The sequence below is a fragment of the Passer montanus genome, unplaced genomic scaffold, assembly GCF_014805655.1.
Source record: "Passer montanus isolate IOZ18808 unplaced genomic scaffold, ASM1480565v1 scaffold23, whole genome shotgun sequence".
Lineage (NCBI taxonomy): Eukaryota > Metazoa > Chordata > Aves > Passeriformes > Passeridae > Passer > Passer montanus.
In genome coordinates this window covers 6,312,397-6,334,499 of record NW_024366926.1, presented here as the reverse complement: position 1 = coordinate 6,334,499, position 22,103 = coordinate 6,312,397, and the positions used below count along the sequence as shown (strand labels likewise).

The 22,103-nt window shown below is 38.8% G+C and overlaps 1 protein-coding gene across 1 annotated transcript in view; it reads right to left on the bottom strand.

The window, feature by feature from the left end:
- Positions 1 to 22,103, bottom strand: part of BMPR1B (bone morphogenetic protein receptor type 1B) — a 231,844-nt gene that overhangs the window by 88,868 nt on the left and 120,873 nt on the right. Inside the window, exon 4 of the mRNA XM_039710721.1 lies at positions 12,195 to 12,346. The gene's annotated coding sequence lies outside the window, so the exon portion shown is untranslated. The remainder of the gene's footprint in view (positions 1 to 12,194; positions 12,347 to 22,103) is intronic.

Here is a 22,103-nt window from a genome sequence, read left to right as displayed (position 1 = left end):
TCTTAGAGCCCACCAGAAGAGAATGTGGCAGGGAAGGGACCACAGCTCACCAGCACATCTGGTCTACTCACAAGCACATGGGCTTTTAGGAGAGAGAAAATTGGGGTCTAGATAACAAACTGAGTGACTCAGCCCCTGCTGATCACTAATTTTAAGTGAAGAATGAGTTTGCAATTCGAGGAAAAACAAATCAATACCGTGGCTGTGCCATTTGCATTTTATGTCTCCAGTGATTACCTCTTCAGTACTTCAAGTTTCTATGGGTGGTTTTGGTAGTCCTTTTAACATATCACCTTACAGCTGATCCTGGTCTCTTTAAAACTTCTGCAAGTGGTTTTCCCCAGAGAGATGGAGCAGTTACCATGAGCCTCTTCAGTGGCTGAAGTAACATGACATGAACAGCTTAGTCCCACCTTTTCTTTCTTGTTCTCCAGAGCTATCCAGCCATACTCACAAATACCTTTGTAAAGGAGGATCTGAGTGAGGTATTTATCATTGGTGTAGGGCTGGAAAACCCTCTCACCCTGGTAGGACACAGGCTGTTGTAGAGAAGGAAATGTTACCTGCTTCCTTCACAGCTCTGTGTTTGGACAAGTTTATAACAGCAGGCTGAAAAATGACAAAATGACATGTAGCTGTTTGAATATGCCAAGTCCTTCTCCAGTAACTAAAAGGCTGTGAAACCAGTGATAGTACTTTGCTTCAGGGCTGATACATGACAATTATTAAAATGATAGGCTGAGATGGTGCTTTATGCATGGATGCAATAAATTTATTTACACGGGATGCAAATATTGTCTCAAAGCTAGGGGCAAGCAGAGAGCTATCTCAAAGGAACAGAAAGAGCTGGCTGGGGAAGAGGCCCTGCAGTGGTGTCCCACTGTGAAAGACGAGCCATCCACTGGTCAAATGTGGTCACTCTCAGTGGCCAGAGTGTTTGTGATCTCAAATCCCAGCCAAATATCTCACAGAGGATAATCCTACAATAACACTAATATATACAATTAGCTCACTAATAGATACAATAAGCTCCCAGAAGCAACTAATCCTGCTTTTAAATAACTAACTAAATGAATGAATGGATAAATAAATAATTATTCAACTTGTTAAAGTCAGGCACAACCAAGAGCTGTTTCTCAGAACTGTTACCAAATCAAGATGTTATTTCTGTGTTTCCTTAGAGGCAATGGTTTACCTTTTAAAAAGCAGTATTTAAAAATAGGAGTCCAAGTATTGAAGCACAGTCACCATAATATTTAAAAATTTTATTGCAACAAGGGATATTTAATTTCCAGGTTACATTTTAGTGCTGACAGCCTGCCTATAGCAGAAAAAAAAAAAAAAAAAGCATACTAAACAACTCCTAGGACAAAAATTATATACACCAAGAATTTGGATTCAAAACCTTGGCAGTTTCGGATACTCATTACTCCATGAGCCAAACTCCAAAATGTGTAGTTCTTGTTCAAAAGTTCCTGTGTTGAATAATTGAGCATCATGATTCATTAACTTGGAAATTTTGATCATAATTCTTTATAAATGGACCCATAAAGGTCTTGACAACTCAGAGGGGTTTTGGCTTTAGTGGGTTTTTTTTGGTATTTTTTCTCCAAAAACATTACTGAAGCAGGTAATGATAAATTTAAGAAAACCACCTAACAATACCTTAATAGTTTAAATCTCCAGTAAGACTTTAGGACAGTCATACCTTAAAAAAGGTCTTAAACCTCAAAAAATATGACAAATAAATAAAAGTGAATAGCTAGTAGTATTAGAGATTCAACTCAGTATCCTCACAGATATTGAGGTATGAAAAGGTATGAGCTTTCACATCTAAGTCCTATCAATAATTAATTCCAAGCAAAAATCAACATGAAATATTGGCCTTGCCTGAAAATATAAGTCACAGAAGTCAGCACTGGATACCATGTATAAAGGAATGTTAACATTCAAGTGGTCAAACACAATCTTGCACAAAAGAGTGGAATTTCTACAGTAGAAGTCTCTGCAACAGTTGCCCAATATGGATTCATCCCAGTATCACTTAAGAACATTGTTTCTTGTCAACAGTACAGTACCTAGAGTGCCACTGTATTTGCCAACTCCAAATAATCATTTTTTGGCTGTGGAGTGGAAAAGAAATCATCTAAATTCATAATGTACAATGTGATTTGTCACATTTACTGGCTACCTAATGTCCATCAGTTGGGATCGGTATCTGTGACAAATAATTTTGTCAGTAAATTAAGAAGTTATCAGTTTTTATTGTCCTAAAGTGATTTGTAGAATTTTTAATGCAGCTTTTTCATTCCCTATACGACTGTATGACTCTTTCCTACTGCTCAGTCTTCTTTACCACTTACTTGTTCAGCTACTGATCGCCTATATGATACCCAGCTGATACCTTTTTTCCTCTGAACTGCTGAATTTATGAGGCAGGAAGAAAGAGAATTTCTTTAACACCCATATTCTAGATGGCGAGAGGAAAAATTGCTTCCTAAAAGAGTTTTGGATGATTCACAGCATCCCTTTGTACATTATGAGCCTCAATCTAAAAATTGTTATTCACAATCTACATATGAGACACAAGCAGTTCAATTAAATGGGACCATTTGACAGCTCCTTGCTTTCACATCAGCAAAGCTGGACTCTCTGCAGCAAACACCTAATAACCAAATAAATGGACTTACCATTTCAATGCATGTGAGCTAGAACAGAATCATGTTTCAAATGTGGAATTCCACGTTCTCAGAAGGCATTTAATCCTCTGTGGTATGAGTGATTTTTATTCAGTTTCTAGCATGCATGCAATCCTTTCAAAGATTCCAAAACAGTCTTTGCAATGGAATTGCTATTCTGCTATTGCTGATGCTCAGCAGAGGGAGAAGGATCACTTTGGGAAACACTCAGGTCTTGCCACAGTAAAACCTGGACAGAAAATCCTATATAAGATGATTCACATTCCGAGTTGGATTTTCACAGATTAAATGCTGCATTTTAGGAGTTTCTACCTCTAGATTATAGAGTAATATGGAGCAAATGTGTTCATACTCTCCTGTGGCAATCTAGCAGTACCTCGGTCTGGACCCAAAAGGGTCTGAACTAAACCATGAAACCTGAGACTCGAGAGGACTAGAGGTACTGCCAGAGCTACATCAGTTATTATCCTTTGTGTATATTACAGACACCTCTCTAAAACCCAGTACCATAGCCTGAATTGTGAGTCTGTAATTAACACCCCATATCCATAACAGTCACAATCAGGAGACCTTTGTACAGAAACCATGGAATTGCCTGGAAATCCTTCACCTAAAGCCAGGCAGACAGAAATCCAATTAACTCCCCAAATAAGAAAGCTCCTTACATGTCTCAGGAGTTGTTTCAACTCTCCCATTGTTTTCATTTGGACTCACAAACAAACAAAGCTCAGCAAAACCTTGAAGCTATCACTATTCCAGGAAATGTGCTAATAAGCCTGAAGAGTGGGGGGCCCAGACAAAACTTTGAAGTTATCCCTTACACAACAGCATCTTAATTACCAAGCAAAGGAAAGGCACTGGAGTCATACTTGCAATAGACACCATCTGTAAGGGATAGATGCTGTTGAGCTGATCCCTAGTTGTTATGTTCAGTGACAAGTTAGAGGAAAGATTCCTTTGGACCTCCTGAGCTTTTCAGAATTTCAGCTTTTTTTTTTCCCTGCTACTGTACATGGAGATATTTTTCTGCTTAAAACATCTGCAGTCTTGTACCTTAAAGTTACAATTTATAAGAGAAAATTCTAAGAATGTTTGTGATGCGAGCAAACCGTTGGATGCATTTCCAGTTTCTGAAAAGTTTGGGGATTGCTTTTCACTGTGTTGCAGAAGTCCTTCCTAGTGTGATGCTCAGCCAATGCCAGGAAAGGGAACTGCAATTTCCTCTCCCTTGCCACATAGGCATTGCAGAGCATCCATATGGCAAAGGGGCAAATAGCAGCAAGACAGCTATGACTGTTCATTTTATGTTTTCAGTCTGCTTTAATAATAAAAGTCATAGCTTTAGATAATCTCTTAAAAACACAGATAATTTGAACAGAAGAATTTTTTTTTTCCCTGTCAGTCTGAGTTTTCAAACTTCTCCCTAAGGAAGGACCTTAGGGACATTTGGAATGAGTAGGAAAGGATGAAACACATCCTACATTGCTGGCATCTCACAGTTTCTAAGTTCTCTGGATGTACAACAGGGATACTCACACCTATCTGTGGCACTAGAAAACATAGGAAAATGAGCTGGATGTATGGCTTCAGCACACAATGCAATAACCACATCAATATAGCAGGGAAAAAATATCTGCAACAGGAGAGTCCTGAGGATCTGTGGAAATGCTGAGACAGATGCCACTCAAGTGATCTTTTGTGCCACCCTTTTGAAATAAAGGAGCCACAAGTGCCACTATCAGTTCCTGAGTGACCTCATCTGAACACAGAAGGAATAATAATATAATTAAACTGCTATAAAACATCTCCTTTTTTCCTCCCGTTTTAGATTCTAGGAAACTGTGCATTCATATTACTACAAAAGTTTGACAGACTCCTTCAGCAACCTATCAGTAGTTAAATTTTGGCCAAAATTGGGATTCTGATTTCTGCTAGGCTCCAGCTTGCCCCTCCTGTTTAGGCACAAAGGGAAGGAAAAAAAAAATAGGGAAGTATATAATTTTTCCCTTGAACAGCAGCCAGCAGAAGTGAGCTGTCAGGCCACTGGACAAGATGAGCACTTGATGTGAAATGTCCTCCAGGGCACAAGAAGCCTTCGTCATCTATCCTTCACTTTTATATCCCTTTAAAATGTTTGTAAAACAAATCCTGTGTTTTGTTCTGGCTCCTGCGACTTTCTGTCCTGTGCTCTGGAATGCGAAGAGCAGCTAGACAAAACACCAGGGAGGCACTTGGAGAAAGAGGGGACCTTCAAAGCCATGCAGCCTCCTCAAGGACAAGGCTTGCAATCCACTTCTGTATTTGCAGTTGGCATGAAAAATTTCAAATAATAATAATAATAATAATAATAAAACATACATTGAAACTGTCTATGTTATAGCAGAAATTTAAACTTCCAGCTCTTCATTCTGAAATCTGTCCTCAGTCAGAGAGTGTTAAAAAGTTGACCCTTGCTCATATTGCCTGAACTGACTTAAACAATGCTTTTGGCACTGGATTTTGTTTGCTTGCTTGAAATTTTTGTCAGGGCCATGGAGATAAACAACCAATGAACTGATAAAGCATTACAGTAACGTGTTTCAATGGTTAAATATTTTGGTTTTAACTAAAATTATTTTAATTCTCAATGCACCTTCTGAACTGTTTTTAACTTAATGTAGGGAAAAAGTTTCGAAATGTCTTTACAGATGTGTTCTTTGTTTTAAAGGAGGGGGAAAAAAAAAAAGACATTTCAAGATAAATGGCTTATGTCTCAGGGAGTGTTAATGAGGTAAGACATTTCCAAAGAGCCTGCAGAGTGACAATAGCACACGGACTGTGGTGGTTCCACAAGTGCGGAACTGCCCCCAGCAGTGAACGCCTACTGAAGTGAAGCAAAGCACAGCCAGGAGGGAGGGAGGCAGAGAGGGGGAGAAAGAGCGAGGGAGAGAGAGAGAGAAAGGAAGAGAAGGGGAAAAAAACCTAACTGTTGCAAGTTCATGCACCCCTATTACAAATTCATTTTAATTAAACAAAGAGATTATACAGACATTGCTGACAGGGATTATCAAAATAGAATGGCGCCACCTGCCCCTTGCAGCCCAATTAATTAGCAGAGAATCTGAGGTGCCAATTATCACAAAGGAATAAGAAAGGATCAGTAAACACAGCTCATGATGAACTTGAAAATTAACTCTTTCAGCTCACAGCTGAAGTCCGATAGCCTCACATGCAGGCCTGGTGCTGCTACAGCCCACACTGAAAAGACACAACAGGCTTCTCCAGATCCCTCTTTCCCATGGTTTTGTGAACTATGACCACTCCTGCTCTTCATGAAGTTCCTAGAGCACTTTTAAAAATGATGTCACTAAATTCAAATAATAGATAAAGTCATTTAAGATTTAAAAGTTTCCACAAAACAAAAGACAGACTTGTTACTGTTTTTTGAAGTATGTCAGGAAAATATAGATCACTTCTCACGCCATACCAGAGACGTTTTAAGATTAATCCCTGAGTAGAATTCCAGTTACTGACAGATAACAGGTAGAAGTTTCAATTTTCTAGGAAGTAGAAAGTAATTTGCTCATAGGTCCTTGACTCCTTCTCTCCCTCTCCACATAAGAATCTTCTCTGTCAAGCTCTTGGGTAGGATGCCTCCAGGAGTAAAAGAATGCAAATAGGAAGGCTCAGCAGCAGTAGCTAATTGTAATCTATTCTCCTGGGGAATCCAGAGTCTACCAGAGTATCCCAGAAATGAAACTTCTGGCTTTGGATCAATGCAGTGTGAGCCACTACCAAAGGCACTGCTGTGTCCAGTCTGCCTCAGCACTTGCACAACTGGCTGGTGGTGGCTCTGGTAGGGAAGAGCTACTGCCATTTGCCCTTCCCTGGTATAAATCCCATATCACTTTTAGCAGAACTTCCTCCTCCTTTCCCCTAGGAAGTTCAAAATTGTACCTGCCCTCAGTCTATGGACTTGAAGCTGTGTCACACAGAGGAATCAGTAAGTACCCCATGTGTGGGGCCTCAGGATTTTTTTCCAGTTGTTGGAGGAAATACACTGAGGAATGGCACCTTCAACTTCCCCACCTCAGAAGAATGATCTGCTGCCTTTCAGGGCAGGCAGTGCTAGCACATCTTATGAAAACTTGTAATCACAGCTTAACCTTACTTCATGGTTTCCTGGAGGCCACAAAAACAAATGAACAATGAGATGCAAAGCTGTGGAAGCAAGAAGAGGCAACCACTCCCTTTTAAAATTTTTTTTCTACAAAATAGAATTTCTTTTGGAGAATGTTTACCTTTTCACTATGCATATGCTCATGTTATAGTTATATTGACAACTATTATAAGTATTATATAGAATGATAAACATAGCTTGTAGAGCTAAGCAACTCAATACAAAAAGGGTGGATGAATCCTCAGTTACCCCAGTGTAAATTCTGTGGTTTTCTGTTAGCTTGGCTGGATTTGAGTGTCACATCTGCAATTAAACCCCACTCCTGTCTTTGTGCTATTTCTTCTCTATTGCATTTGAAACAGGAAAAAAAAAAGGTGAGGTGGTTTACATGACAAACCATGTCATTAAATATCAGACAAAAACTGTATTGACTCAAATTGGGAAAAAATGAATCTCAGAAGTTTGGGTTTTGTTGTTAACATTGTTCAATACTCCTGCAAATAAATATGAGAATTCTGTGCTACAAGCATAGAGTGAAGCACTTGTAGCGCAACTGGATTTAAATTAATCACACTACTGATGTTGCATGATACGCAATTGCATTCCCATATCTATCTTGAGAACTGCAAAACAAAGTCTGAATACTTCAACAATGCAAACTGTGAAATACAAAAAGTTTAATAAGCAAATTTGCTTGCAATGCCAAGCTCCTCTTCTTTTCTAAAGTGCCTGCTGGATCGTTACTCAATGGCTTTATTGTTTTGGGATCAGAAAGCGAGGACTTCAGCTCTACAATGCACAGTTTGTCACCCTTTGGATAAAGGAGCTGTGAACCAAAGCAGCGGGACAGACTTGCATTTAACACAGTGTGCTCTGAAGAGTGGAGCACACGCTGGCAGGACTTGAAAGCCCTGAAATGCCAGCCAGTTCCTCCAGTTAAATTGGTGAGACCTCCACATACCTGTGGGGTGTGAAAAGGCCTTGGTGCTCATCATTCTGCATTAGGATTGAGTTCATCTTATCAAATGGGCCTTTGAGCATATTGTGGAGTAATTTACCAACCGAAAAAATCATAACGATTTTCCACTTCATTTACCTCAACAGTAGCTACGTAATGTCAATAGTTTTAAACATTTAATTAGACACACCACGTGTTTTATGCTCTACTAATTACATAAAATTGTGCTCAATAATTTTCTTCCCATTGAAACAAACCTTGAGCAGCTGTTAAAACACTAATTAGGTGAATGCTTCCACGCTGTGCTTTTGGCTTGGTGCCAAGCACATTCCTCCCGGTGGTGAGCGGGGTTTTTCCAGTGTCCATGATGCAGCCCTGAACACACGTCCATCTCTGCTGCACCACAGAACTGAGAGTGAGCTCCAAACATTTATTTTGGCCCTCACCTTAGAAAGCTAACATTACATATATAAAATGCAACAGTCCAGAAAGCTGTTCAATTATACTGGGCTCTTAGTTTTCTGTGCTTCCATTTTTATCTCCAAAGAGCAGCTAAATTTGACACAGAGCTTGTCATTTGCAATCTCCTATGAAATCAGCACTTTTTATTACATTGGAGCTGCCTTACAGACGTTATCTCACAATACAGTCAAACAAAAATGCATTGCTGAGCCAGGTACAAATGAAGCCTTTAGTACTTAGATACTTTAGGGTTATTTTGCTCCTAAAATGTTTAAAAAAGTTATGTGAACCACAGTTATCTATGCATACAGTGGCAAGGGATGGGAAAATCTTTTTTTTTCAGTTTTACATGAGAAGATAATTCAGAGTAAATAAATAATTTATTTATTTTAAATATCCTTGAGAAAGGGCATTCAAGTCTTACCATTGACAAGTCTGGTGATCCTAATGGCATCCAGAATTGAGTCAGTACCTCTGAATGTCTCAAATGGCTTCAGAGCTTTAACGCTGGCAGTAACTCCAGTAAAATCAGGTTCTCTTAATTAGTGACTAAGCCTGTACAGCTGCAGGCCTAATCCTGGCATTCCTACAAGGACAGAGGCCTGGCAGAGGGGACCAGATTGCCAATAACAGGAACTATCTGACAGTTCCTACCTCAGCAGTCCCCCAAACCTGCCCATGCCTCTATGAACTGGGATTTTGCTCTTGACTACATCCTGATGGTTCCAGATTCAGGATTTGTTCCTGAAGAATTCCTATAAGAAGAAATTGCCCATAATGGTGATCCTCAGAAACACACATGTATACTTTTCTCTAAATCTTTTTTTTTTTTAATTGGACCATAGTCAGTGTACATAAATAAAAAATTCAAAAGAAAATAGGGGTTTTTTTGCCTTTGACAAATTTTTATTTGAGTATGCTTGCTGCTTTAATAGCCACGAAAGTATGCTTGTTCTATTACAAATCAATAGATTGTTTATTTTCTTAGTTCATCTCTGGTCTTCCCAAATTATGTTAACGATACTTCTTTTTTAATCATTTCCATGATTGGTGATCTAGCTGACAATGGGTCTGTTAAAATACATTGCACCTGTGGACTTCCTTCTTTTATGGAAAATTAGGAGGGTCATGTCCTGGCTTCCTTTTCTAGTGCCATTAGGAGCTGCATCAGGTGTACTGCTGAGTGGTTTTTATTTTTTGACTTGTACGTTCTGAATTCAGGAACATCACTAAAAAAACACACAATCCTAATCCACATACCACATCACTGAAAACTGTAAGAACAGATCTGCTTAAAAGACAAACCCAAAACATAAAAGATGCTAAATTTCCGTAGTTCACATCACCCTCATGTACTTGTACAAATGGAAGACATATTTTATTTTAAAAAGAAAAAGAAGAAAGAAGAAGAATTTGGCATATTCTGTGTCTGTATATAAATTCAGAATTTTTTTTCTTCTGTCTTGTTATTTTTTGTTGAAAAAAACCCTGCTAGTGCAACCAGACCCCACACAAGCAAGAGGCATTTCCTGATTAACAAGAGCATTTTTCTGTTTTCTGGCGGTTCCCACCCAGTTAATCCTTTTTCAGGTAGTAATATACCTGTACAAAGTGGGTAAAGGGAGGTATAGCAGAGGCAACGTTAATATGAGCTAAGTGATTTTCCTTCTTTCAAACAGTCCCTTCACTTAAGAGACAGAGTGTAAATCTTCATCAATTAATTATACTGAGATATAAGACAGGAACAAATGGAAGCTGTATGAAATGTATCTGTGGATATAATTTCAAGTGCTCTTCCCACACAAGACCCATAACCCTTTTCCTAGTAACTAAGGTGTCATTGAGTCTCACCATTAAGTTCTTGAGTCCTCCTGCAGAGTTCCCTCCCTGAACTAATCCTTTTACAAATCAAAATAGAAAATCTAGTGTTTGCTTTCCCACCTTGCAGGATAAAACATCCCCATCGACCAACAAATTCCAGCAGGCTGATCTAGGAAAATGTCATCTAAAAAAGCTGACTGGTGTCCAAGCATCAGTACTGCAGGAAAAACAAATATACAAACAAACCATAGTGCTTTATTGTGCTGTTACAGATGGAAATGTAAGTCCTTTTCAAAAATAAGTTGGGGAGGAATTAATCTAAGATATATTTCTGATAAATATTTAAATGGGATGAGCATGGGAACTTGCCATGCATTTGGAAATTTAATTTAGTACATGATAGCCACTGTGTTTTCTTCCAGTTTTGTGTGGACTTGTTTAATGTACAAGGATATTCTGTAAGGACAAGGATATTCTTATTTTCACATGCATAAAAAACTGTGAAGATTCACTCACTTAAGTCTTCTTCCAGATAGTGGGAATTACACTAGTGTGGAAGAATTACACTGCACACATGTTCTGTCTTCTGTAGCCAGTCATTAAGTTTGGAAAAGACTTCCAAGATCATTGAGTCCAGCCATTAACCCCACACTGCCAAGGCCACCACTGAACTATATCCCTAAACAACAAACCTACACACTGTTGAACACTTTCAGGGATGTATATTCCACCACTTCCCTGGGCAGCCTGTTCCAGTGCTTGACCATCCTTTCACTGAAGACATTTTTCTTCACATCTATCCAATCTACACCTCTCCTGGCACAGCTTGAAGCCGTCCTCTCGTCCTATCACTTGTTACCTGGGAGAAGAGCCTGGCCCCCACCTGTCCACAGCCTCCTTTCAGGTAGTTGGAGACAACAATAAGGTCTCCCTTGAGCATCCTCTTCTCCAAGCCAAACACCCCCAGCTCCCTCATCTGCTCCACATCAGACTTGTGCCCCAGACCCCTCCCCAGCTCTGCTGCCCTTTTCTGGCCTCGCTCCAGCACCTCAATGTCCTTCTTGTCATGAGGGGCCCAAAACCGGACGCAGGATTTGAGGTGCAGCCTCGGCAGTGGCAAGTCCTTTCTCAAGCTGCTGGACTGTTCACTCACAGCAAAACCCCAGGACATCTTTCCAACACTCTCATCTCACACCATTTAAAGATGGGATTGGCGTCAGATGACTTCCCAAGGTCCCTTCCAACCTGATCACTCTACGATGCCTGCAGAACACTGGCAATCACATCAGGTGGCCACATCCTCAAAACCTTTCACACACAGCTCATTTCCTATTTATACCTTTTCCCTGCAGGAGTCAGTTGCACTCACCTGCCTCAGCCTGAGTAACTGAATTATTTCCTTTTTACGCATAATGTGCAGCAGAGTACAGGGTGCTACAGGGTAATATTCCCTTTCCAGCTTCCATATTTATTTCACGAAAACTTCCTTTATCAACCACATTCGTGTTCTTAGAAATGTGTTCGTTTCAATAAAAATGACTTACTGTTTTATGGAAGTTGAAGGCCAATGACCCAAATCCTATAAATCATTAAAAATACTTTCTGCCATAGAATCCTAAGTTGCTTTTTTCTCAGTAGCAGAGAAAGTATTTTACTATAAAAAGTTACATTTTTGCCCACACTAAAAATTCTGCATTAAAAATACACTAAATGAGGGACAGATGTTTAAAACAGCAGACCTACAATGAAGTATTAAATATTGCTGGCACAGTGCACCTTTTGGTACAGTTTAGTCTCTTTTTGCAATAGGCATGTTTTCACAGCTGTAAAAGCACCAAAAATTACTGTCTTTGCTCCAATATTAATATAGAAATCTATTAAAAAATACACCAGACTGCTGAACAGATTAAACTATTGTTCATACCAGCTATCATTAAAATAATTTGCTTTAAAAATCAATAGTAATGTCAAATGTTTTGAATTTGGTTATGAGGAATAGTGTCACTTTGAAGAATATATGGATTATACAAAACCAAACAATTCCATTTTTTTCAAAATAAAAATGGAAGCCTCCAAGAAATCAAAGAAATCAAACCTGCTACTTGATGTTTTGCTGAATGACAAGCTGTCCGACCCACAGCAGCACAGAGGAGGTGAATGATCTTGTGTGAAATCACTCCAAACCTGAGCTGAGGATGCAGTGTAGGATTAAAGCCTTTTTCCACAGGTACTGGTGGTGTCTTAGAGCTATGGGAGAAAGGGAGACAGGTCATGGAAGAGCACATTCTGTGGTCTAGGGGATTTTTGTGTTAAAACATTATAAACTTTAAAAAGATGGGCAAAGAGGTAACACATAGAACAGAATGATAATATTAAAACCATCAGACCTAGTAACTGTGGGGATGAACTCACTAAATCCATAAACCACAGTAGGATATGCTCAACACTATACGTAGATCCTGCTACATTAAAGATTTAATTTCTATATCCCAGGCCGGTGGCTCAGAGATCCAAAGTCAAACATCAGAAGTTCACACTCTTTGCCAAATTTTGTCTCACTTGAGCACTAAGCAATCTGTGATCATCACAGTCCTGATGAAGGGATGCCTACTCAAGTTTGCAACCTGCCTGGAATAAGAATAGTTCTGTGATGCCCTTGGCTCAATTCGTTTTAGTCAGTGCTACTTCAAATATCAATTAGGAACATTACTCCTTGTGACATGAAACTCTTTTACTACTCAAAGCAAGGAGATGAAATATTAGAAAAATCTGCATATAATGTTAAATGAAAGGTGGAGGACTTAGCTTAGGGAACCAGGAAAAAGTAATTCTATTGAATGTGCACACATATAATAATCTTTGTCCAAACTCCTAACAAAAAAGTGATAGGGTGCTGAGGAGAGACAAAGACTGATTAAAAGCTCAAAATCCCTGAAACACTGTTTTAAAAGCTAGGAAAAAACCCTAGAAGAAAGGGCAGAACAAGGCAGGATGAGGACACAGCATGTTGGCCAACCAGAAGGATGCTAGCACATGCAGTAATAGAAACAAAACCACACAAGGCTTTGGGAGCACAGCTCAATAAACAAATTCCTTGGACTGGAGACATTTTCTTGGAAGGATTTTTATGGCACAAACATTTCTGCTCTCTTCTGGGAGCCCTGGAAAACCAAACCCAAACCTCCCCCCACTTCACGCGCGCACACACACACACACGAAGTCTGAACATGCTGACAGCCCAGGTAGAACTAGATTGTCATGCTCCAGAAAGCCCCTTGCTATCTGTCTTGAGCAGGTCTTTGCTGAGGAGGTTCTACCCATCCGTGAAGCTCAAAGCCCATCTCATAACTAATTCCTGCTCTGAAGGAATGCCCACATCTCTGGAAGCCTTGTTGCCGTGATGGGCATGTCCCACCCAGAGCCCTACCAGACCTCCCCCAAGCGTGGGGTTCCAGCCAGTCACCGAGGTGTGAAATGGCAGCACTGCCACAGTGGCCAGCACAGCCCAGCACATAATCAAACAAAGAGAGCCCTCACCCCTCTGGTTAGACAAAAAACCCCAGGGGCTATAAAATTAAAGGAGGGAAGGGAGAGGGGGGAGTAAAAACAATCTCTGAGCAGGAAAACAAGATAAATTCATTGAATAAATTATTTACTGGAATTATTCACTTAGCTTCAATTACAGTCTATCCATTCTATCCACCATCTACATCAAATTATAATAAATTATTCTATTATAACTTGGCTTCATGCCTGCTGATTTGCAATAGCTTATTTTTTTCAGAAAATAACGGTCTGATGCTGTTCAACCTTCCACAGGATTTAGATGTGCACACCTAGACATACCCAAAAGACAATTTCTTTTTGAGAATCTCACTCCTTTTGTAAATTAAAGAGATGGGAGCAAGCACATTATATTTAAATTGCCTGCAGGTATTTTAACAACATAAAAAAGATAGCAAAACAATGTCAAAACAAAATTATCCTGTTGCTTTCCTGAAGAGTTTGGCATATGTCCTGTACTGGATACTGAAATGCAGTTCTGAGAATCCTCAGAACTCTCCATCTTTCTGCCATCAGGTCTCCTTACAGAGCAGATGCTTTAGGCTTCTTCTGAATTTAAAATATCTTGTTCTGCTTTATCAGACGACCTCTGAAATTCATAGAGTTGTACTTGAAAATTAATTACAACAGAATGCAGGGAAAGGGAAAAAAGCCCATGAAGGTTGCTTTTTTATGCAATATATAAAAATAATGTTAGTTTCCACAGCCACAGAGAATAATTATTTTTTTTAGGAATCCAAACCTGCACTGAGATAAAATAAGCACAGGTCAAACTAAAAAGTCTAGTTACACTGAAAGCACAGCAGGAGAAATGTGCAGATAATTCAAAGGTTTGCAAACATGAGAACACTGCTCACCTTCCTTTTTTTATTCCCATAATCCTACTGTCTCTGTGCCTATAAGCTGATCAGATAGACACTGAAGTTTTAATTCTATATACACTGTAATTTTTACAACATCCTTTATTTCAGCACAGCATGTATCATATTGCGGATGAAAGCAGAAATAAATAAGGAAAAAGGAGAGAAAAAACCTGACTTTTGGACATTTTTCCAGTAGTTTATGAAACAACACTACAAAGCAAGAGATTACCAAGGCCTTATGGGTCTCTCTTACCAAGGGCAGCTGCTGGAGCAGCAGGATGAAGCCAAATTGTACCCATGTGAGCAATCTGAAGGCAAAGTTAAACCAGGTGAGTGAAAGGGTGGATGTGCTCTGAATGGGATAGAGTAGTTCTGTCCCGGTCAAAAAAATGAAGGACAATGTAGAAGATAGCAGCGCAGAGGATTTCCAGCACAAGTACAAAACCTGAAAGCAGCTTGGGTGTAGCTACAAACTCATATCCACATTTCAAGAACCTTCAATCACCTTGGATGTAGCCACAAATTCATATCCACAAATACAAGAACTTGAAAGCCCCTTGGATATAGCCACCTCAGGTTCCCCCACTCGAATATGTATCTCAGAAAAAACACCAGACATCACACCAATAAGATGAAAGCAACCCTTACTTTCTCTGTCACTCTTACAGGAAAAGTGTGGCGTTTTATTTTCCTAGTATCAATTTGTTCTGTGCTACAAGTGCTTTTGTAATCCTAAAAACACACTAGCACTACTTCCATGTAGTTTCATTGCTGTGTCTACTGCCATTAAAGGGTAAGCATATACTTCAAGACAATAATTCACTTAGCTAGTTGCCAGAGCCAGCATTATGTGAATAAGCTTGATAGATCTCTGTTCCTAACCTATCAGAAAACAATTTATGGAATCTAATAAATTAAAAATGAATTGTCTCCAGCAACCATATATTTCACAATAAATGTACACTCTTTGATCTCAACTGACTGTGCTATGTTCTAATTAATTTTTATACAGAAGTTTGCTATTGCCCCTTAAATGGATTTTATACACAAGACTAATCAGCTAGCATTTTCAGCTGTGCCTTTGTCTTTTCACCTTCCAACCAAGTTAAAAATTCACAGAATTCTAGAATTTATGGCATAGCTTTCTACATATAAGCCTTTTCAGTTTAAGGAAGGAAAGACCTATATTTTTTCTCTGCTTTCTTGACCCCAACAGGCACATAATAGAAAGAAATATTTGGCAACATCTTAAGGACCTGCCTCTAGACAGCGTGACTGTGGAAATGAACCCCTTTCTAGCTCTCAGCTGCTTCCTTACCCAGCAAAAAGTACTGGAGTTAGTCACTGTGTATCCCCTCCACAATCATCTGGGATATGTATAAAGCCATTTGGTATTGCTGTTTGGAATGGCAGGGCAGCTAGCATGGAGTAGGGGTTTGGCCCTATTTCTGCTGGGGTGCTGTAACTGCCCAGTCCTGAGTGGATTTTCCCGTGTCAATGACCAAGAACCTGGAAAAGACATCCACAACTGCACTACAAAAATCCCCAATTTGGATTGGGTGGCCTATGCCCAGATTATTTAATGCATATGATGTGTAGGTTCTGGCATCAGGGAAAGAAAATGCCAGTGAGGCTGGAGCAGAAGGAGTTAGCCTGGGGAGTAAAGGAAAGGAGAAATGAGGAGCTTGGCCACTGATGCCATTTACCTCCTGCTTTGCCACAGCAAGTAGATTCTGTTCACCTGCAGAAATGCAATAAAAATTCTAATTCATTAGAAATAAAAACACGTTCACTTCCTGGTCCAAATCCTCCTCTGTCTTTATGAATTCATGCGGAAAGGTCTAAGGTTCTTTACACGTTTTTTCATAGCACCATCCTTGCTTACAAATAAAAAGCTGTGCCTTTAACAGTCCACCTGCCATGAATCTCTGAAGGGCAGTAGGATGCAAACACTTAAGCTATGATATATGCTCTAATATCTTTTATATCCATATATATACATATATAAACATGTATGTATGCTTTGAAAATGAAAATAAAAGCTTAAGGAAATGAAAAAAGTATCCCATAAATCCCCAGTGAGAAAGAGAATGGCAAATTCAGCCTCAGCATTAGGTATCACTACACAACAAAAAATTCTTGTTGCATACCATGTGGTCTAGAGACACCGGTAAAGTTGAAATAATAGCCACTTAAGAAAAGGCCAGAAAACTCTCTCTCTAGAGTGGCTTAAGTATGTGAGGATCCTGCCTTGGGATACAGCCAGATGACCCTGGGAGATCTCTTTCAGCATTTTTCTATGACTCTGTAAAAATAGTTATGGGGATTTTAAAAACTGGTACTTTAAAAACGTTCATTACTCTGTGGAGAAACTCTGTCAAGAGGCATTCCTACACTTTGATACTGTCTTCCTATAGACTGATATTACAACAAGTAAGTAAGAACATGCAGCAATTAAATTACACTTTTAGACCATGGGGTGGTAATTTTATTTTTTTTCATGTACAGCCCATACAAGACTATTTATGTTAAATGTTCAAAAATTAAAATAAATTCCTAATACAGACAGGAAGCCAGTGCAATGGGAACCAAATGGGAGTAATGGGACCCAGGTGGTTGGAATGAGTACAAAAACCCACATAGATGGCCATGTATGGCACAAATTGGAGCCTGGAGATGATTATAACTGGAACCTTCCAAAAGAAAGAATGGCTGTAAACTGTTAATTGTATCAATGCAAACATCTTGGTGACTTACCACTGAGGAATGAGTGATGAGGGAGAAGTGTATAATTTACAGCTTTAATTGTAGCTAATACAAACTGATAGTGTAGATACTGAAACTATACCATATTAAGGAATATATCAGTATAGAGCAGCATGTGCAGAGAATTTTAACTCTTGATTAGCATGAGACCCAAGCATAACAGAAGTGGCAAGATGGAATTTACTTTCAATTTGAGTCATGAAACAAACAGCCACACAAAGCTTCTAGGGACAGAAGGACAGAACAGTCAGCTTAGGATAATTAAGGATAATAAGCAGAATAGGAGGGAGCCTGGTATTCAGCATGAAAGCTGGTAGAGCATACACATTTGAGATTTAGTAATATAGTTTAGGCCACTGGAATACCTTCATTTACTTAGCCACCTCTCTGTTTATTCCAAAAAAGAAGACAAACATCCTATGCAAAAAAAAAAAGATTGTGTACAAAACTCATCTAACTCACAAAGCTCTCCTGGATGAAAAATAAACACCTTTAAGAGTTTTTTTATTAAGAGAAAGAATATCTGCAATATGGCACAAAATGGTAATAACTAGCCTAGGTGAAAGAGGCAAGAAGCATTTCTGGCATTGGGTATGTAAGGTTAATACCTTGAAAGAATGTAGAGAGACTTTGTCATCCCTGCTGACAGCAGAAGGTTCAGTGACAGGGAATTAAGAGCCCATGACAGTGATTTTGTAGATTTGCATTTTATAAAAGTGTCCAGCAAAACCTGTGACTGAGGGAGAGTGCACTGGTTTTAGTATTCTTCCTTCGCTGCAGAAAAACTGCGAGAACGAACACCATTTTACTTGCTGCATTTTATAAAGCAGTATGGCTTCATTGGCCCCTCAAGGATTCTGTGATAGCTGAAGTCTTCTTGTTAGCACTTTTTTTAGAAGGAGGGAGTAATTTTTTGGTAAAGGAGGGTAAGAGAGAGGGAACACATTGCTGCTGTATATCACAGTCCAGCTTTAGAAACACTTTGAATGTATATGTACATTCATGTACATGTTATGCACTGAAAAAACATCAATTTCTTAAAAATACACCAGTGTAGCTATCCTACCAAAGAACAGTGAACCAGAAAGTTCAACTTATAAAGTCCCATGTAAAGTGAATTTTTTAACTTATACAGATCTACATTGTCAAAAGAAACTGATATTATTTGTTCCTACTTAGATGACACATCACCCCAAGAACAGAAAGATTTAAAGTACATATTATGAGCAATGTTTATTGGGCGGGGTGGTGGGGTGTTGTTACTGTTTTCCATTGCAATGCCATTCATCTGGGTATATTTCATTTTTTGTTAATATTTTTTTTTTGTTTTGCTTTTCAATGAGAATCAAAGCCTTTGTTTGAAAAAAAACAACCCTGAAAGTACCAGTGAGAAAGCAATCAGAAATTTGAAAAATTATATGGACTGTAAACAAGTCAAGAACAAAGCGCTCTAGGTATTAAAAGCAAGTGGAACCCAAAGTCACTGTCTCAAGATAGTAATAGACTAAGACCAGAAAACAGCCAATACCATCAGATTGTCCTACAATCTAAAGGCAGACAGTGTAAAGGACTTTTTCTTTAAATTAGAAGGCTAAAAATATGAAATGTGAAACTTCTGGAAAACAGAAGACAAGGGGAGAAGAAGCAAATTCATAAAACTCATCAGATTGTCCTACAATCTAAAGGCAGACAGTGTAAAGGAATTTTTCTTTAAATTAGAAGGCTAAAAATATGAAATGTGAAACTTCTGAAAAACAGAAGGGGAGAAGAAGCAAATTCATAAAACACAAAATACATCAACATTGCAGCTAAGTAAAATCCATACAAGTTTGGTGCCAGCGACCCAGTCAATATAGTTTCTGATGGTAAACAGCCTGAAAGAGGTGGCTGGCCTTTCCTGGAGGAAGATAATAGATCTAAGTAAATCCCATGTGAAAAAGAAATGGAAAACATCTGCTAAAGACACAAATGGTTTGTTGGCTGACGTCAACAACGGGAAAGCTTCCAGTATATCAGGTCTGGGCTTGCCAGCAGGTGTTGCTGCAATTATTCAGAACAATTAGAGGTGATTTTTCCAAAAGCACGGAGATGACAGGGCCAATAAATAAGGCAACCATGACATTGTCAACACTGAAATGTATTTCTCATAAATCTTCTGAGGACCTGTGCAACTCAGTATTTCAGAGATAGTCACCAGGGCCTCAAATTTTACCAGTCATGCTAATATGGAATAATATCATTCTCCATGACCACTGCCACTAAAATCCCCCAAAGAACATGATTTCTATACTATCTCCTTTCCTATCTCCCCTTGACAAAGAGAAATCTAACTGTGAGCAAATACACCACATAATATTTTCACATAGCATGTACTTGAGTGTATTTATTTATTTTTAATAAGCATGAACTTTCACTGATGTTGACATTCGTTATTATTAAGATTAACCAACTTGATTAGTCTCATTACAATTTTTTTCTTTTCCTTTGTGGAAGATCTCCAGTATTTGTATTTTTTCTCTGTGGCTATGCTTCAGCTTAGAAGAAGGCATAAAACAGCTCTTATGTTTAGATGTTGAGTTTTTTTCAATTTACTAAGATTATACATAAAGTATTCTCTAGCTGGGCATACATGTTAACAATAGTTCATAGATAAATACCAAACATGGTTTAACAAATTTATGAAATGCTAAAATCTCCCCTTTTTTGCCATTAATGAACTGTATTATGTACACCCATCATCATCAGGATTATTTAAAGGAGGTTCTCAAAATTAAGTCTACATCATGATTTGCTGTCAAGCCTGATTTCAATTGCATTCTAAATTCATTCCTCATTTTAGAAGAAAACAGAGCTCTTTTTTTTTTTTTAACCATCCATATTTCTAGCTAGCTTGGATAAGAAAGTCTGTTAAAAAAACCAAAGACATGCTATGTCTTGCATAATTTTGAACCATTAAATTACTTCTCATGGAAATCAACCACGGGTTTCAGTGGCTTCTTCACATTGAACTGTGTCATGACCCTTGATTTGCTGTCTTGCTGTTAGTTTTACAGCTGACTTCAATGGACTCTCAGCTACAAGCATACCTCTCTGTCATTTACATCATGCCCTGCGTTTCATGGAAAAACTGCACTGAAAAGAGACAGCAATTTTTACTCCATTCAAGTAAGAGAGCTAGGCAGATGGCTCATACTGCTTATTTCAATGTTACATTATTGAGACATATCCTAGATGTGTAGCCCAGCCTCAGGACAAAGAGTCAGTCCCTCCTCCCCGGCATGTTTTATTAAGTACTTACTCAGTGCAGGTGGAGCAATTTCATGTTTCTTTATTATAATTAATTTCCAATCATTCATATCCTTCGAGCTGAAAGTTAATTACATGCTCAAGTACCATACTCTGAGTTTAAATGGTACCAATTCCTTGCATGCTTAGAATAAGTCAGCACCCTCAGCTTTCATCTTAAAAACATGGATGTTGCTGCTTGCCTCAGGAAAGACATATTAATGGAGACTTTCAAAATCTTCTCAGGATGAAAATTGCTATTTAGGTGTCAGATATTACCTTATTCTAAGTGGCTCTGAGGGTAGAAAAAGTAAGGATGCTGATAACTGCCAGAAAGATTAAAAAAACTCCATGAGAGAAATAAGAGCTGGTAGTGCAAGTATAGGATGAGAAGTGGTTTGACTGAAGGGATGCAATAAAAAAATCACTATTTGTCTTACAAAGTACATTTTCTTAATCTACAAGTTTAAACCAAACAAAACAACAAAAATTTTCTTCTTCCAACAGCCTGCTTTACAAACCACACCTGAAGCCATGCTGCATGCTTCTGGCTCACATTAGAAAGCAATTAACACTTTTGTTGACAAGCAACAAACCAGAGTAAAATCCAGCCCATTTTCTCATACCGCTATAGACCAGAGAAAAGTAAAGAGTCATCACCACTTATCTTTACACAATGGAAAGAAGAAGTATTTTGGAAGACAGATTTTGGATAAGTAAAGAAGGGTGACAGCAATTGTACAGAGTCATTTTCTGACCATATATGCACTTTACAAACAAATCCCCTATCGCACATCACTCTAGCTGGACTTGTTAAAAACTGGGGAATTGTCTGCATTTGAAATAGAATTCTTTTCCAGTCACATCAAGCAGGTATGAGATTTCCTCCCCTCAAAATGTTGAAAAGGGCTGCAAAAAGCTCTTTGCCTTGTGAAAGACGCACAGCTGCTCTCGGCTTCAGAAATTGAGTCAGCACCTGCCATTAAATGCCTGTGCTACTATAAGGAAATAAGAAACATCTTTTTTTCTAACTGGTATAAAATCAAGCAAAATCCTTACACCATATATGCAAGAATAACCCTTTCAAATTCATTCTGTTATGCTGAGAAACCATGATGTAAATGCTACTCTCAAACCCACGGTGACCTTGTGCACAATGTGTGGAGGAGACAAGCAGTGTGAAGAAGGAATACAGACCAACTTCAGCTGGAATTTAAGCTGGCCTCACTCTAACTGGCACAAGATTACTGAAGACCACAGGTCTAGTAAAGCAACCAGAACTACAACACTACACATGCATCAGACTTATAAAACCTGCACTTTCCAGCACAAGGAGGAAGGAGTAATTCTAAATGAAAATCATCCCAAGTGAAGGGCACAGCTTAGAGTCTCACCTTGCACGCTCACCTCTGCAGGCACCAGGACTGTGGGGCAGCTGAAAGGGTTCTTGATATGAGCTGCCCACCAAGTGCACCCACCACAGACTGCTCCCAGGATTGCTGGCCACAAGCAAGTGCCAGCAGAAT